This window comes from Saccopteryx leptura, chromosome 2, assembly GCF_036850995.1.
Source record: "Saccopteryx leptura isolate mSacLep1 chromosome 2, mSacLep1_pri_phased_curated, whole genome shotgun sequence".
NCBI lineage: Eukaryota > Metazoa > Chordata > Mammalia > Chiroptera > Emballonuridae > Saccopteryx > Saccopteryx leptura.
Window position 1 is genome coordinate 100,699,137 of NC_089504.1, and position 18,913 is coordinate 100,718,049.

General features: G+C 39.6%; 1 non-coding gene across 1 annotated transcript; it reads left to right on the top strand.

Moving 5' to 3' along the window:
* Nucleotides 1-335: 335 nt before the first annotated feature.
* On the top strand, nt 336-475 carry LOC136396126 (small nucleolar RNA SNORA29). Its single transcript, XR_010749543.1, has one exon. It is a non-coding gene; the product is annotated as a small nucleolar RNA SNORA29 (small nucleolar RNA).
* The last annotated feature ends 18,438 nt before the right edge of the window (nt 476-18,913 follow it).

Consider the following 18,913-nt stretch of genomic DNA (forward strand, 5'->3'; position numbering starts at 1 on the left):
CCACTATGGGAAATATGCAGGCTGTGATTTCATGCTTGATTTTTAGAAAGCAATCCCTTATGAGGAAAAAAATATAGTTAAATCCAGTACAGGAAAAAAATTAAAGAAAGAACAAAACAAATGACAAATAGAAAGTATAAATTTACAGGAGTAACTCCACATTTAAAGTAAAAATATATATATATGCAGCTAAAAAAATTTCTCAAAAGACAGGTATCTATAATTAATTTTAAAAAGTAGCCTTTTTGTTAACAAGAGGTGGGCCTACCACAAAACAACAAAGGAAGATAAAACGAAGGGGATAAAAAAAAAACATTTTAAAAGATAAAGAAGTATTTCCCATTTGACTACCATATTTTCTTCTAATACTAGATTTTAGTGTTTATGCATATGGGATAGATTAAAATTGCCATGATCTGAAGAGGGAGGATTTATCTGTGCCTTCCTCCTAGATGAAATGGCTAAACAGCAAAAGAAAAATAAAAAATTAAAAACAAAGATAGAGAAATTTTTTATATTAATAAAAAGCTAGTTTACCAGTAGCTGCAGGAGCTATGTACATGTCTCTATTTAATGCAAGCTTTCAGCCTGTATAAAACAAACAGTGACAGAAATTCAGAATGAAAACAAAAAAATGTACAATTCTAGTCAGTGATACCACTCCTTTGGTCTAAAATGAACAGACAAGATATACAAAAAAAATAAAAAAGTACAAAAGGATGTCAATAACACAATTAAAATACCTGATTGTAAGAATTGCTCTTATTGCCTGACTAGGTGGTGGTACAGTGGATAGAGCACCAGCCTGAGACTCTGAAGACCAAGATTCAAAACCCCAAGGTGGCCGGCTTGAGCATGGGCTCCTCTGGCTTGAGCACAAGCTCCTTGGCTTGAGCATGGGATCATAGACATGACCCCATGGTCACTGGCTTGAGCCCAAAGGTGACTGACTTGAAGGCCAAGGTCGCTGGCTTGAGCCCACGGTTGCTGGCTTAAACAAGGAGTCACTGGCTTGGCTGGTGCCTCCGAGTCAAGGCACATATGAGAAAGGAATCAATGAACAACTAAGGTGCCACAACTATGAGTTGATGCTTCTCATCTCTTTTCCATCCTATCTGTCTGTCCCTGTCTGTCTGTCTGTCTCTCTCTCTTTCTCTGTCTCTCTCTCAAAAAAAAAGGAAAAGAAAAGAAACCTAAAAAAAGGCAGAGCCAGTCCAGGAAAGAGCTACGCCGATCTGAGCACTTGAGACTACCATTAAATAGAACATTCAAAGCATTAAAAAGTATCTAGAGGAATAACATTATATAAAAAATATAAATTTAAAACATAGCTAAAAACCAATCATATTTCAGTTAATAGAAACCAAGATAAATCCACCTTCAGACCCTTAAAAACCTGGACCCAAAATAGTTCAGAATCCAATGAGCACAATGATAAAATTATTAACTGAGAAAATGAGAGAACACTATTTTTATTGCACTTGAGTGCGGAAGCATCCTCCATGTGGACAAGTAACCTGCATGAGGCAGAGTAGCTGACCACACCGGGATATACAGCAGAGATACAGCCCACATACCAAGTTCACTCCAACACACAAATAAAAATGGGGAAAGACAAGATTCATCTACCAAAGCAACACTAAAATTGGCCAGAATAGTCATTATGAAAAGCAGGATTTTAGATGGGCACTCACATAGACATATCCCTGAGAGACTGAAGGAGACCACCAAATCAATGAACAATCAAGAGCAGCATGATTGATAAAGAGATATAACATGAAGAAAAGTGACTAGGAAGCTATGTGTAATTTTTCTCATGAATAGCATCCAAAGGCCTAACAGTTGGCCCTCGAAGTGGAAAATAAACAATAAGACAATGACCAACAATGTGGAAAAAACTAAGTAAATAGGAAACATATTAAATATTAGAACAAGTTCATAATTTCCCATCAGGCATATTTAACTCCCCAGAATGGGAAAAATCACAATAAAATGAAGATGTAAATAAATTAACTAGAGTTATCGTATTATCAAGTAACCAGTATATAGAAATTCTAACCAGGTAGGTCCATTAAAAAAATGGACATTTGGAATAAACTAATTAATTATATGGTCAGGGAGAGAAACATTTATAACAACAAAACATGCCATAAGATCAGTATAAGATTTATTCACTAACCAAAAGAGTTTAAATAACAGAAAAAGACCAATGAGGGAAATAGACTTGAGGAAATCTGGCAGATCAACTTCTCTAGACCTGCGGTTTAGTCCCAAAGATGTTCTATGACTTGACACGGTGGGCTGCACACCTGTCAGCACCTCAAGACACCATAGTCATGACTAGAACATTAAAGAATCAGACCAGACAACATCTTTACAGCTAAGAAGTGCAGGCACGGACCAATTAGAAGATATCTTATGGAAATTTCATACAGTTTTTAACTCAACTATAGAAGAAATCGTTGAAAATTTTGATGACCATAAAGATACAACTATCCCCCCCCAAAAAATAGGGGTTGAAATATGAGAAGTGTCAGATCATTTCCAGGAACCACATTCATTGGAATCATCGAACTATTAACAACTAAAATATACAGTATCATACCTGTGTCAGAAAATGTCAAAATTAAAGCTCATGGAGAAAAGAAGGTATAAATTCATTAACACAAGTAAAGTCTCCAATAGGGGCAAGTAATACACCCCAACATGATATATATGACATTGAGGGATAAAATTTTCTTGATACTTCACAAATATCTCAAACTAAAGAGACTTAAAAGAGAATAAAAGTATACACAGTGATAAATTCTTGATAACCATTTTGACTTATATCATCCACTTTATTGTAAATTGAATGGGAAATAAACATAATATAGTTTCAGAATGTTTAGAGGTATGACCCACTATCTTGAGAATAGAGGACAAAATGGGGACCAGCCTCTACTGGAAGGGCACTGTACCAACAATACAGCCAACAGAAGGAAAAGACCTTGAACTTCTCAAGGACATAATAGTACTGCTAAAGCAGCATCATTAAAGGGTACCCCAGGCCATCGTGAAAGCAGAAGAAACAAAGGAGCAAATATAACAAAGAATATTTAAATCTTTGTAGACATTAAACACAAACTTATCAAACTGAAGAAATATTTGGAATAATGTCTAAAGTTAATTTCTTTTTCAGGATTAGAGTCTGTGTTAGGCATGTGTAAGACAATTGCTAGGAATTGAGTCCTTGTGAAGGTTGGAAGATTAGATACATAAAATGTATGAGATTGTAATAACATGGACTTGGGTCTCAGGTGAGGCAGAGCTTGCTGAAGTGACTTCAAGACAAGGATGAGTTTCAGAGTGCATGAATGCTTTCATTGTGAATCCAAGTCCGAACAATGTGGTAGCCAAGACACTTTCTCACCATCACATGTAAGAATTGAATATTTTTCACCTCTGTAAAGTCTGTATATAGCAAGTTGAGTGAAACAGGCAAAGTCAACATCTCTGCATGGGTCATGAATGTCTAGTATCAATATCATAGGCTTACTAGATTGCATATTGCCAATCCCAGTGAGGGAGTGAAAAGCAACACATCCAAGGAAACCATTCCAAGCAAGCATCACCTGAGAACCTGTTTTCATAATTCAGTACCACCTACCCAAATACAATAGTGAATGGAGTCCCTCAGCTCTCCTAACACCTGAAGGTTGATTCTATGGTCAGAGGTCATCTAGATGCTGCTCTGATGAGTGTCCTTATATAAAATCAGATACAGAGTAAAGCTATAGGCAGACCACAAGGAGAGAGAAGACCAGTCGACTATCACTGACGAAGTCTAGAAAGTAGGCACTGTGGTCTAAAGAGAAATGTGTGTGTTGCCTGTATTCCTAGCTCCTATTTAAACTGTCTTTATTATTTTTATGCTCATTGTATACCTAGTTATATTACTTTAGAGAGCGAAGGTACTGGTGAAGACACAGTCTATTAGTATTCAGAGCCCTGCTTCGGGCCTTATTGATCTGCATTGCATGACTTAGCTAATGGGAACTGGTATGGACTTTCTAACACAAAGTAAAACACATAGAGTTTTCTACAGAAACAGAGAGTTGACAAAGTCTTGGCTAAAGCGGAAATTAAATATGAAGAGAAATTATTCTAAAAGTAGAAAATCAGACCAAACAAATTTCTTTAAGCTCCTCTAATGTATTTTTTTTAGGATTGGTTCTAACACCATTAAAACATTTAATAAACACGAAAGTTTTCTGCCAAAGTACCTGATTGCTAATTGCCTTACATTTACAGGAGAGAAAGTTTTCTAAATGGAAGAAAATGAACCTTTAATTTATATTCATTCTTCATCAAACTCAGTGGGGGATTCTAAAATACTTTAAAGTCTGCCACCAGTAGTAATTACTTTTATGCTAGAAACATCTTCTGTTAATGGAAATTACAAGCTGCAGAAAAGAAAAAAAAGGTTTGGACATAAATCAAAGTAAAGCTGTTAGAAAAAAAAATTTCATCAAAAGCCTGAACACCACGTTGAAAGATGAAAGACATGAAGACTACATAAACCACAGACATTAAAGAAAGATAAGAAAATCAAGAAAAAGGTGTAGGTTCTTCAGAAGCCCACCAAAAAAGATAGTTTGTGGATTTAAATGTGTGTGTGTGTGTGTGTGTGCGCGCGCGCGCGTGCGCGTTCATGCATGTATGAAGCTTGTTGTGTTTCAGCAGCCACACATGACAGACAATGCTGGGAGGCCCGTGGTTTGAACTTGAGCATATCCATGTTGGATATCCTTGCATAATTTCCTCTGATTTTTCCAAAAGGAGAATGATCTCTTAATAATCAGTGAGTGAGCAATCAAAAGAGTGAGCAATGACAGGCAATCACAGTATGCAAACCCTTGGAAGCCATAAAGGCAAGGCAACATGTTCAGTTCTATGAGAATGTCAGCAGAACAGGGAGGGGGGGAAACCTCTAATGGAGGTGAGACGGGAGAAAAGCCAGTTCCATCCCAGCACCCTTTTTATGAAGGATGTAGTAGGCACAATGGATGCTGGGTCATAGATGGAAGCAGGACAGAAATATGATGCACAGGAAGGATCCCCTGGTCGTAGCATTATCTGCATCTTCTCACCAGTGCCATGGCTTTATCCGCTAACAGATGCCGTGCTATCCTCATGCCTCTTGAAGTCCATTTCCCTAACAATCAACAACGGTTCTTAATGTACTTACATTTGGGACTTGCAGTGAAAACAAAAAAATGTAGATACAAATTTGAAATTGATTCTATTACTTACCAAAATTGTTGCAGGAGAAAGAAATGACAAACACAGTAAGGTCTGGTGAAAATGACTAAACTCAAAGTTTTTCTAATTTAATGTTAGAAATGTGTGGGTTTTATTCTGTACTGTACCTGTATGATACTGGACAAATGTATCTACTCTAGTGGAGTGATATACTGGGGAACAAAATTTTTGTTGCATCCACAAAAACACTTGTTCTTACCTAATTCAAGTGTGCTGATCTCAAATCTGACATTAATTTTTCTCTGTAAGCTAGTTTTTTTTTGCAATTCAAGATTTTAGGTTTTCATCTTATTGTAAAATTTTCAACATTTAGTTTAACATAATGAAATAGAATGTCTTCTTGGGCATCATCTTTGTAAAAATATAATAATTTATATAATACAGTAAATATACTAATACACTAAAAATATGATTGAATCAAAATTTGTCTACAATTTTGAAATAGAAAATATTAAAACACTTATTTTAATCATAAAATTTTCACAAAACTTATTTAAATTCTATTCAGGCAAAAATTTGCATTTGTAGCTCTTGCATTTGTGTACTTGTTGAGGACAACCTTGTTTGATGCTCCAGCAGTAGTCTGCTCATCCCTAACAGCTCCAAGATTTTCAGGAAACTTATCAAGGTGACTGTTCAGGAAATGAATCTTAACGTTCATGTTACATCCAATGTTGTGGAAAGCCAACAGCATCCTTTGAACCAGAAGTTCATAGTTTTCTGCTTTTTTGCTGCCAAGGAAGTTCTTTGTAACTGCCACAAAAGACGCCATGCTGCGTTCTCCTCCTTATTCATCTTCCTGGCAAATTCTTCATCATGTGTGAGGTTTCGAATTTAAGGTCCATCGAATACACCTGCTTTTATCTTCTCAAAAGACCAGGCAGCAAGAGCAGAAATAATATGTTGAAAGTATTCATTTTCTCTATTTAAAGCCTGAACAAACTGCTTCATTAAGCCAAGTTTGATGTGAAGTAGGAGAAAAATGATCCTCTCTCTCTATTAATTATAGGTTCATTCACAATATTTTGCATCCCTACTTCCAGAGCTTCATGTTTCAGCCACTACTTCTGTGTCCAGTGTTTCTCTTGAGCTCAGCTGTCCCACAAACACAGAAAGCAAGGATACTTTGTGAAACCTCTCTGTTGTCTTAGCAGGAAATTTACCATTTTAAGATCCACACCAATGATCCAGTTATGCCTCATACGTCAGAAAGTTGAGGACAATTTTTATGTCATTTTTACTAAGTCATTCAATTTGGGTTAACTAAACTGCTGAGGGGTTAATGACTGCTTGGCATCAGAAGAAGACCCTTCAGATTCTACAACCATTTCCTCATGCATCTTGTCAAAATACACTTGATCACCATGTTCACTTTTTTCATCCTTAGAAAAAATAAAACCATTGAAAACTGAAACCAGGAGTGTCTCAGAGTGTGGGATAGGTTGTACTGCTGAAGGAGTATTAGGATATGCGATCATATGCCGTTTTTTTTTTTGTTTGTTTTTTTTGCCAATGCCCTTTGTATGGATCAGACAGAAATAACAGTCATTGCTGTGGTCCTTAGGTTCACGCCAAACCATGGGAATACCAAAAGGCATTCCTTTGTGTTTTCCTTTTGTCCAGTCACGAAGCATTTCCTCACAATTATGACACACAATATGAAGAGCTCAATTCTTGTCTTGATCGCCAAGGGGAACTTGAAAATAGGCAATATATGCACGTGTCAGAAATGATGAAATATTGCGCCTTTGACTTTGAAGTGTGTAACAGCCACATATATAACAGAAGGTGTCAGGACTATTCTTACATTTACGCCTACTGGAAGAAGCCATGATTCAATCTTAAAACAAAATAAGAAGGTGTTTTTATCAGATAATAATTTTTTTACATTTAAAAACAACTACAATTATATAAAACTGATATTTATAAAACATTAATTGCCTTGTGGTTATGTTCAATTCAAAAGTCGTTGCCCTTTAAATCCAATTTAAAAACCAATGCCTGCCATTAACTATAACAAAAAGAAGTTAAAATTGCATAAAAACTAGAACATGCAACAAAAAACAGATTTCAGATTTGGAATCAGCAATGCAGAAATATATAGAAACAGTTCTAAAACCTCATGAAACAGAAAATGAAAAAAAAATGTTCCCCAGTGTGATGGGTGCAATTCAATAGCCATTTTTGCATGTGTGCAGCATGAGCATCGGTCCTGTTTACTACATATTTCCATAGGGGTAGGTAACAGTGATGGCCAGGAGTTAAATGTTTTTCCTAACTCAGAGGATCCTCAAACACCAAGTGGTTTTGACTTGCTCTACATAATCCTTCTCAGACTTCTCTCATAAGATTATGCCAATTGTTTCTGTGAAATATTTGAAATCTGCTTTCTTAAGATTTATAGTACATGAAATATGAGTGGCTGGTGGGAAATCCAAGATGGCAGCAGAGTAAGTGGATGTATACTCACCTCCTCCTGGGATTAAACTGGAGTTACAACTGAATTTAAGAACAATCATCCTGAATAACCAACTCAAGACTGAATAAATAGAAGTCTTATAACCAAAGTCACAGAAGAAGCCACATAGAGACTGGTAGAAAGGGCAGAGATGCAAAAAGCACTGTGGCCACTCTCATGAATAGCAGCTGAGGTTCCAGAAGAATATCTCAGCTGTGTGGGAGGTATTGTTTCCCCTGAAGAACATGAAGCCTAAACCCCAAGTTGAGCTCCCCATCCCAGAGAAGCAGAGCTGGAAACAGGTGCCCAAATGTCATTCAGCTATGAAAAGCAGGGAAATTTCTGTCTGCTAGAAAAAGATGGGAGTCTGTAGAGACATGAGCACTGTCTTAAAAGCCCAAAGAACAAAATCTTTTCTGCAGCCACTTATCTTGGCCTCGAGGCAGCAGAGGAAGGATGAGTGCACTAGAGTCATGTAAGAATAATCTGGGGTTTGCAGCTCTGGGGAGAGACATGGGGAAGGGGCATAGACACTAGGATCCTTGCGCTGAATCATTCTCTAATACTACATTTGCTGTCTTTCTTGGAAGGAGCACTCCCCTCCACATAACACCAGCATGGGGAAAAGCAATTGCCCCACTCTCTAGACTCAATCTTGTCCCATCCTGTGCCAATTATGCCCTGCTGAAGAGTCAGTGGCCTTGGCCAGGGAGTAGAAGTCTAGATAGACTCAAGGGATGACAGTGACTCAATTTCCTCGCTTTGAGGCAGGAGCCATTCCTCATACTTTCTTGTTAATCTATTGACTGACACTTATTCCACATGGAAGATTCCATAGAACCATCCCCCTGACTGCCCCACCCTCCAGGCTCTAGAAGCTCCTAATGCATGATTTTGAGTAGTTTCATCTTGCTGAGGTTGGGGCAAAGTCTGGGAGAGACTGAGACTTGTGGCTTTGATGTGGAGACCACACCCAACTCCTTCCCTGAAGCCTGACCAACACCTCTCTCTTCGCGGAGATCCACTAACACTATCCTCCTGATTCGACCAAAGGCTCTTTCATTGACAGAGTGTAACAGGCAGCCAGCAGGCAGAGGCAGCCAGAGGCAGATCCTGAGCTGTTTTGGGTCTTCTACTGACCTGCCCGTCTAGCTGTGCAGCTTGGTTCTTCCTACATGCACCTAAGTCCAGCAGAAGCAGCCACAAACTGTGGATAGCTTATAGCTCTAAGCAGGTTGCTGATGGCCAGTCACAGGCAGCATCTTACATTCACCTGTACCAGTTTCCTCACCAAGAGGCCCAGAATCAACATATCCAGTGTGTTGTCTCAGCTTCAGACAACAACTGAGCAAGATCCAATTAGTTTCACAAGCAGCATATTTAAAGGAAGATTCATCAGGCACCAAACCCAACTGAGGTGAATTCTGCTTTATGTGGTCAGCACCTGCATAGCAGGTCATATGCTTTAGTTGAGGTAGAAACTCCCAGTCAGCCAGTCTGAGGGTTGATCAAATGCAAAATGGGCCTATTGCAATCAAGACTTGATTAGAACAAGAGGGCTCACAATACCCATGCAAGGGGCATTCCTGGAGCACCCAACTCAAGTTATTGAGGAAACTGGACCACTGAACCCAACAGCACACTTACTACATAAGGCCACCCAACAAAGACTGGGAATGATAGCGGATCTATCTTATACATAGAAACAAACACAAAAGGGTAACCAATACAGGAGAAATCTCCAGGATAAGAGCTAAATGAAATGGAGATAAGCAACTTATCAGATATAGAGTTCAAAATGATGGTTATATAGATGCTGAAGGAACAAAGTGAGGACTTCAAGACAAAGAAAGCCAGCATAAAACAGGACATAGAGACCATAAAAAAAATTAGTCACAAATGAAGAATACAATATCATACACCAAGAAAACACTGGGAGGAATAAACAGTAGGTTTACTGAAGCAGAGGATGAAATCAGTGAATTGGAAGACAAGGTAGAAAATAATCACCCAATCTGAGTAGCTCAGACACACAGAAAAAGAATTAAAAAGTAAGAGGAAGGTTTAAAGGCCTTCTGGACAGCATAAAATGTAACAGTAACTCCATCATAGGGCTACCAGAAAGGAGAGAGAGAGAGAGCAATGGGTTGAAAACATATTTCAAGAAATAATGACCAAAAGTTTTCCTAACCTGGTGAAGGAAATAGACACAAAAGAAGTACATAAAACACAGAGCATCCCAACCGGGTGGTCCCAAAAAGGCCCACACCAAGATACATAATTAAAATGGCAAAGAGAGAACCTTAAAACCATCAAGAGAAAAGCAGTTAGTTACCCTCAAGAGAGCTCCCATAAGAGCTCTTTCTCAACAGAAACACTTCAGGCTGATTTCTCAACAGAAACACTTCAGGCGAGAAGGGACTGACATAAAATATTTAAAGTGATCAAAAGCAAGAACCCAAAACCAAGACTACTTAACACATCAAAGTTATCATTTGAAATGGAAGGAGAACTATACCATGTGAGATAGCTCAGTTGGTTAAAGCATTATCTAACCTGCCAAGGTTATAGGTTCAATCCACCATCAGGGCACATACAAGATTCAACCAGTTAATGAATAAATACGGAACAACAAATTGATAAGATTTTTTTCTCTCCCTTTCTTCCCCTTCTTCTCTCTCACACTCTAAAAATACACAAGTAAGTAAATAAATAAAATTTAATTGAAAAAAAAACTGAAGAGCTTCCAAAACAACAAAAAGTTAAAGGAGTTTGCTGCCTCCGAACCAGTATTACAAGAAATGTTAAAGGGCCTGTTTAAAAAAGAACTAGAAGGACAAGAAGGTGGAGGAAGAGGAAGAAAAGAGAAGAAGAAACAGATGAATGCAGTTAAAAGAATAAAATGACAATAAATTACCTATAAATAATCACTTTAAATATAAATCGCTTAAATGTTTTCATCAAAAGACATAGGGTAGCTGAATAGATAAGAAAGCAAGGCGCATATATATATATGTTGTCTACAAGAGCCCCACCTCAGAATGAAAAATACACATGATCTAAAAGTAAAAGAATAGAAAGAGATATTTCATGCAAATGAAAATGGAAAAATAAAAGCTGTGGTAGCAATACTTATATCTGAAAAAATAACTTTAAAACAAAAGATGTAGTAAGAGATAAAAGGCCCTGGCTGGTGCCTCAGTGGATAGAGCATCGGCCCGGCATATGGACATCCTGGGTTCAATTCCCTGTCAGGGCTCACAGGAGAAGCAATCATCTGCTTCTCTCCTTCTCCCTCTCTCCCTTCTCTCCCTCTTCCCCTTCCACATCCAGTATCTTGATTGGTTAGAGCATGGTCCCAGGGACCGAGGATAGCTCCTTCAGAGCATGACAGCCTCAAGCCCTAAAAACAGCTCGGGACTCGAACATCAGCCCCAGAAGGGGTTGCCAGATGGATCCTCATCAGGGAAGTATCTCCCCTCCTCTTACCTGAAAAAAAAAAAAAGTAGAGAGAGATGAAAAAGAACACTACATAATAATAAAGGTACAATCCAACAAAAGGGTATAACCCTTGCAAACATTTACACAGCCAATGCAGAAGACCTAAATATGTAGATAATATGTAGAGCATCTCTTGATGGACATTGAGGGTAAAATTAACAATGATGCAGACATAGTAGGGGATTTTAACACCCCATTGACATCAATGGATAGATGTTCCAGCCAGAAAATCAACAAAAAAATGATGACCTTAAATGACATATTAGATTAGATGAATTTTATTGAAATCTTCAGAACATTTCACTGCAAAGCAGCAGAATATACATTTTCAAGTGCTCATGGTACATTTTCTAGGAGTGATCACATATTAGGACACAGAACATTACCTGTCTTCTGATGCCTATTTCCCTTTGCAAGGACACAGGCTAACCTGTGACACTTGTACCACAGATACTTCTAATCCTCGACAGACATTTTTTGACTGGGAGGCACTGACAGTTAAAGGGGCAAACATGATGTGTGCTCTGTTTTTCATCCTTCTCTCTCCTACATTGTGCTATCTGCTCTTTCTTTCCTCATAATATGCACAGTTTATAAACAGATTTCAGTATTAGAATCATCTTTTTACCACTTCATTCATTCTTACAAGGAGGATCTGTCTTCCGGTCACTGGAGTGAAGAAAGAGTCCTTCCAAACACGTCATGGGTCCTTTGATCTTATTACCTCAGGGAGGGATGAGGGTCCAGTTCTGACACAGCACTCCTTACTCAGTGCAGGACACCTACCAGGTGGGGCTGAGAAGAGGCTATAGGACACCACCCACTCCGCAGTGGGGGGCAGGCTAGTGCCCATGTTAAGGACAGACTTGAAGTTTTAAAATATATGTTTTGGGGGTTTGTGGAAAACATATTGAACTTAAATTCTTCTGTGTTGTACCTAGACAAAGAATTTTATTTTAACAGAAGAGTTATAGATGTCACCTTTTTATCTGAATCTGCTGAGACGGCAAACCAGTAGGGGTGATGTCCTCTTCTGTTCAGGTGTGTGAATAGGCAGGAAGGAGATTGTGCAAAAGAGATGAAAAGAAGGGAGCACTTTTTACTTCACAACTGTCTCTTCGTTCTGATGTGTGTGAAATCCTAATTAAAGTACCTAGCTTATAGATTATTCTGCATAATTTACCACTAAAAGCTTTCCATTCCTAATCATTCCACTTTATTCACCAACAGCATAAACACATAACTTTTGCTAGAATTTTTAGAAAATTAAAATGAAATAATTGGCAATTAAATGAATTTTTCTTGGAGCATTAGCATCTTATTTCTGTATTGAGACGTTTGGAAAATAGCAGAAGATAAACCAAAATTACATAACAGTTTGTGTAATTTATATAAATATAAGAGGTGATGAAAAAAATAATGAGGGCCCCATTGCAATTAAACTTCAGTCTCTGCATCTCTGTAGAGCCTCTGGGAATTCTAAGGTGTCATATGAACGACAGTTTCTTAATGTGAAGATTTAGAAGTCCTGTCCTCCAATTCCAGTAATATCACAACATAATCATGATTCTTCTCTGTTATGATTTCCAGCGGTTCTCATTACCAATTAGCCCTCTGAATTTATAAAGCATCTGTTCACAAATCATACCCGTAAATGACTTGGCAGATGGCAATGAACGCTAGATCTACATGCGTGCCATTCACAATAAAGCAAAGGGAACAGTAAACAAAGAAGAATGTTTAGCTAGACATGAAAGAGTTTTCATAAAAGGATCATAGCAGGTGCACTAAAATATGAGGAAATAGGAAAACTTGACACTAGCATTTTTAAAAAAAGTGTAACTCCAAGCCAGACAGGAAACCAAAGCATTTCCTGTTCCCTCCGGGTCATTTAAATACTCAAACCTGTGGCATGAGTGCAGGGGAAACTGGTCCTAGAGGGGTAGATTTCAACTGCCAGGCACAGACTGTCAGATGTAGTATTTTACTGATATCCCAACTAAACTATATAAAATGCTGCGGATATTTTATAATTAGTATTAATTAATGGAGGAGGTTCGCTATCCGATACCATGTTCTTTGCCGCTGATGCTTCCTTGGCTCTCTTTTTGCTGTCCTGCTTGGGCAGGTAAGTGGCATGGCATCCACGCAGGTATCAGATAAAAGGAGGAGCCGGTGGACTGGTTCTGCAGGAGCTTCCTGGAGTGGCATGGGTGTGCCAGGCTCTCACCACCGCAGCAACTACCCAGCACACCCCATTGAATATTGGGACCTTCCCGTTGGAGGTGGCCATTAAGTGAAACACTACCCATCAGCACCCAACAAGTCCATATAAAAACCATGCAGATTGTCCAGGTTCATTTGCAGCACAGTTGTTGGCTAGAAACTTTGAGAAAAATAATATAAAAATACGAAAATACCAAAAATTAACCAAAACTCAGCTGGTTCTGTAGGAAAAATACATAAATATCAGCAAAACTACATGCCTCTGCTTATCTTCCCCTTTGGAATCCCCTTAGTCATCTGTATTATTAGATGAAATCAACCCCCGAGTAACAGACATTTCTCACCCACTCTCTGTATCTACATGGCTATATCACTGTCCCCTATGACATGCGTTCTGTTTTATGTCCTTTTGATAGCTCAGTTTCTGCTAAGGTGTATCCAAGAGACCTTGACCAAAACTTCCTCTTTTTGATTCAGTATCTTGGTCATTTACGTAACGAGTGTTCCCACAGAGATTCAGGAGATGCCATTCAACTCAAGATTATTTGTATAGCTAGCTTGCTACCATGAAGTTCCAGGGACATAGCCATGACACCCTGAGCCTGGAGCATGATGGTGGTGTGGCTGTGGGCAGAATGCTGCCTTGAAGGGGTGTGTGCAGTCAGAGGGTCGTGCCTGTGCAGGATGATGCGGGGTTGGTTCTGAGGGCCAGAGCCGTCCTGAAATGAGAGCAGGGCTATAGAACCTCATTCTGGACATCAGTGATACATGTTATGACTAGCAGGCATCATAGATCTAGAGCAGGGGTCAGGAACCTATGGCTCGTGAGCCAGATGTGGCTCTTTTGATGGCTGCATCTGGCTTGCAAACAGATCTTTAATTAAAAAAAATAATAACGTTAAAAATGTAAAACATTCTCATGTATTACAATCCATTCATTTCCTACCACTCATGTTCATGGTTGCGGGTGGCTGGAGCCAATCACAGCTGTCCTCCGGGACAACACCAAATTTTTATTGGATAATACATAAGGAACACAGGTCATTGTATGGCTCTCACGGAATTACATTTTAAAATATGTGGCGTTCATGGCTCTCTCAGCCAAAAAGTTTCCCGACCCCTGATCTAGAGAGATGAGGGGACCTGGCCTAAAAATAAGTTAGCCGGGAGTGAGGAGGCATTTCAGAGTACATATAGGTCTAGGAAACTAGGGTCTGCACTTTAAAAGACTGAAGACCCAGTGGAAGAGGCGCATGCACAAGACTACCCAGTGGGTGAGCTGTGATTGTGCGCAGTAGAATCCAGCCTTCTCTCCTGGACGGCCTGTCTGCTCGTTGGCTTGTGGATGTCCTTTGGCCAGGGGAGCTGAAAGGAAGAAGGATACTCGTTGGGGTCAACTGTGCATCAATCACCGCAAAGAACTGGTCTGGTCCTGGGGGGAGGCCCCCAAATAAGACCACAGCTCTTCCAACTGCTCTCCCAACTGGGAAGAGCCACCACTGCAGAGTGTCTTTCTGCTATAATTGATACCAAAATCTAAACACAGATTACTAGGATTCTGTCCTAGACTTGCTGAATCAGCCCGCAGGGGTGTGCGGCAGGAGTGACTTTCAGTTGCCTTGAAGTCTGCAAACCACCAAGGTACACATAGATGCCGCTCTTAGTGTTGTACCCAGTTCACTGTTAGGCCTTGTGCTCTACTCGTCTCAACAATCACACGAGGATGATCATCTATGTACTGGCAATTGGTTTAAGTAACAGGAAATTTCTTTTAAAACTTTAAAGTGCCACCCAGAGGTCATGACTAATTTCCTGTGGACCAAGGTGAACTGCCCTCTGTCCTGTGGCTGTCATCAACACATCTATTCTTGTATGTATAGTTGACATATTGAAATATGGTTTCCTAAGGCATTGAGTTCACTTCCTCATCCTCTGCCACTGAAACAAACTAGTTACTGCTAGATACAGGGACCTGTGTTAGGTGCTGTGCTGGATAAATATGTTGAGCAAAATACTTGTCTTTGGGAATCTGTGCCTAAGCATAGAGAGTGTACACATTAGACACTGCAAGCAGGGCAGTGTGTCCATTGATGGCAAGTAGATTTTGAATGAGACAATGCAAGTGAAGCTCACTTCTGACAAAGATGGTAGGGAGGCTGCACAGTGAAACGTGGGTTGGGCTGTTCGCTGTGTTTAATCGTGAAAGGCATCAAGAGCATCCGACAGTAGGTGTCGGTGGGCGGGAGGAGACTGCATAGTCCAGGAACTCATGAGGTCCACGTGCCCACTCTGTAAAGAGGAGGGTTGCCGTAGGATGAGTACAGGAGTGAGAGAGAATTTTTAAGGAGTAGAAAATGAATCTGGAGCCAGATTGTTTTTTATACAGATAATTGGGAAGTTTGTTTTTCTTAATATCACTTTTTGGAGGCAGATGAGCATGCCACATACTTTTTTTTTCAATTACATTTTACATTCAATGTTATTCTGTATTAGTTTCAGGTGTACAGCATAGTGGTCTGACAATCATATAGTTTATGAAGCAAACCCCCAATATTTCAAATACCCACCTGGCACCCTACATAGTTATTGCAATATTGACTATATTACTTATGCTGTGCTTTACATTTAATTCCTTCATTATTTTTACCCATTCCCCAAACTTCCCTCCCTTCTGGTAGCCCTCATTTTTTTCTCTATATCTGTGTGCCTGTTTCTGTTCTGTTTTTTATTTATTTTTTCAGATTCCACATATGAGTGAAATCATATGGCATTTGTTGTTTTCTGTCTGACATTTCACTCAGCATAATACCCTGTAGATCTATCAATCAACAAACAACAAGTGTTGGCCAGGATGGGGAGAAAAGGGAACACTCATGCACTGTTGGTGGGAATGCAGACTGGTACATCTACTATGGGATACATTATAAGGACACCTCAAAAAATTAAAAATAAAATTGCCTTATGACACAGTAATTTTACTTCTGGGTATATATTTGAAAAACCCAAAGCACTAATTCTAAAAGATATACACTCCTATATTCATTGTGGCATTTTTTACAATAGTCAAGATACGAACACAACTCAAAATAAATAGATAAAAGGATAAAAAAAAATGTGTGGTACATATACACAATGGAATACTACTCAGCCATAAAAACAATCTTGCCACATACTTTTATTTATTTTTTTAAAACTTTTATTTATTGATTTTAGAAAGAGGAGAGAAAGAGAGAGTTAAAGGGGGATAAGGGAGTAAGAGAGAAGCAGTTGCTTCTCATATGTGCCTTGACCAGGCAAGCCCAGGACTTTGAACTGGTGACCTCAGCGATCCAGGTTGATGATTTATCCACTGCGCCACCACAGGTCAGGCACCACATACTTTTATAATTCATAAATATTTTACAATTAATCATACTTTATTTTACTAAACCAAACTACAATAAGTCAATTAAAATAGAAACACACAAAAAAACATTGCAGATCCTTTTTGTGTGTATAGAAGCTCCAAGAAGCTTCCTGTGGCTTGGGAGCAATGACATTTTTGGAGGTTTCCCTCCACCAGCCCCACCACGCCCATCCTCATCACCAGCAGGACATAGATAGGCTCAGTGAGCATCACATAGCTGTGATGGGAGATGAGCAGGCAACAGTGGCAAAGCAGACCAGCACTCACATTTGCTCCTGGACCACAGAAGCCTCCAGCTGGGACAGCTTCTCCCACTACTCGCCTGTGATGGATGCTTGCCTCCCCGGCATCCCACCAGACAATCCAAAAACTCTTAACCAGCCTTAGGGAACCAACAGCAGCGGATTCCCTTCTCCTTGCCCCAGCTGCCTGTTCTGCGGCTTTGAAGTTAAATTTTTCCAAAAATAAGTTGAGTCATATGAATGGATAAAAGTCCTATTTATTTCCAGAGAAGTATGTCTGAAGCAGCATAAATTCACTGCACCACTTTAAAAATAGTATGTATTTTAAAACTGAACGCATTGGGGAACTCATATTATACATGTTTCTGTGTAACACTTTGTGTGTGTGTGTGTGTGTGTGTGTGTGTGTGTGTAACACATTTTTATTTGCCCTTAAGATCTGGGCAGGGCAGAGAGAGAAAATAAGGAGGTAGAAATTCTACAGAAAAAGAAAAAATGTTAAGAAAGAGAGAGTCCAGGCTTGTCTCCTCACAGTGAGGCATTTCACTGCAGGACAGCTTCAGCCAAAAAGCAAGATTGATCCTAGGAGAGCAGTTTCTTGAGTGGGGAAAATGCTCTCCCCACTCAAGAAAACGCTTCCTTCCCATGTGGACTGCAAACTGGGAGTCTGAGGACAGATTCTGGGCCCTCTCTACAACAGGGGTCCCCAAATTTTTACACAGGGGGCCAGTTCACTGTCCCTCAGACCATTGGAGGACCAGACTATAAAAAAAAACTATGAACAAATCCCTATGCACACTGCACATATCTTATTTTAAAGTAAAAAAAAGAAAATGGGAACAAATACAATATTTAAAATAAAGAACAAGTAAATTTAAATCAACAAACTGACCAGCATTTCAATGGGAACTATGGGCCTGCTTTTGGCTAATGAGATGGTTAATGTGCTCCTCTCACTGACCACCAATGAAAGAGGTGTCCCTTCCGGAAGTGCAGCAGGGGCCGGATAAATGGCCTCAGGGGGCTGCATGCGGCCCTGAGGCCGTAGTTTGGGGACCCCTGCTCTATAAGCACACCCAACCCCAATATACTCCCTGGTGGCAGTGGGTAGAAGAAAGATTCAGGGGTGGTTAGTGCAGATTTAATTCAAAAAGCAGTGCAGAGCTATGGGCGCATTTGCTCTTCTGCAATCATCACCATCCTTTAGAAAGAACAGCAGTTATGGTGGGAGTGGTTGGCACAGAGTTGTGGGCCCTGCCAAAACCAGCAGACCATGAGACAGGAGGGGTTGGGCAGAAAAGTCTAATGCTGGAGAGATTTCTCATCCTAATCAATAGGGCTCAAAACCTCACTGTACTCCACGGATAAGAGCGTTAAGAGGCAAAGACTGACCTTTTGTTTTGAGTCCAGGGGAATGAGAAAAGAGTAGTATCCTGGGGGGAAAAATGGGCACATCCTCAACAAACACCTGGCAGGTTGATGAGGAAACCAAAAGGGATGGTGTCCTGCGAAGCACCTGCTGCCAAGAGAAGACTTGTGATGCTGAAGCACAAAACTGGACCCCTCGCCCCTGCACCCATAAATATTAACTCAAAATGGGTTGAGTGTAAGACTGAAAACTGCAGATCTCCTAGAATAGAACAGAGAAGAAGTTCCTTGACTTGGTCTTGGCAATAATTTTTTTTTTGGATGCTACATCAAAAGCACAAGCAACAAAAGCAAAACTCAGTAAGTCTGATGACATTGAAGAAAAGGCTTCTACACAGCAAAGCGATC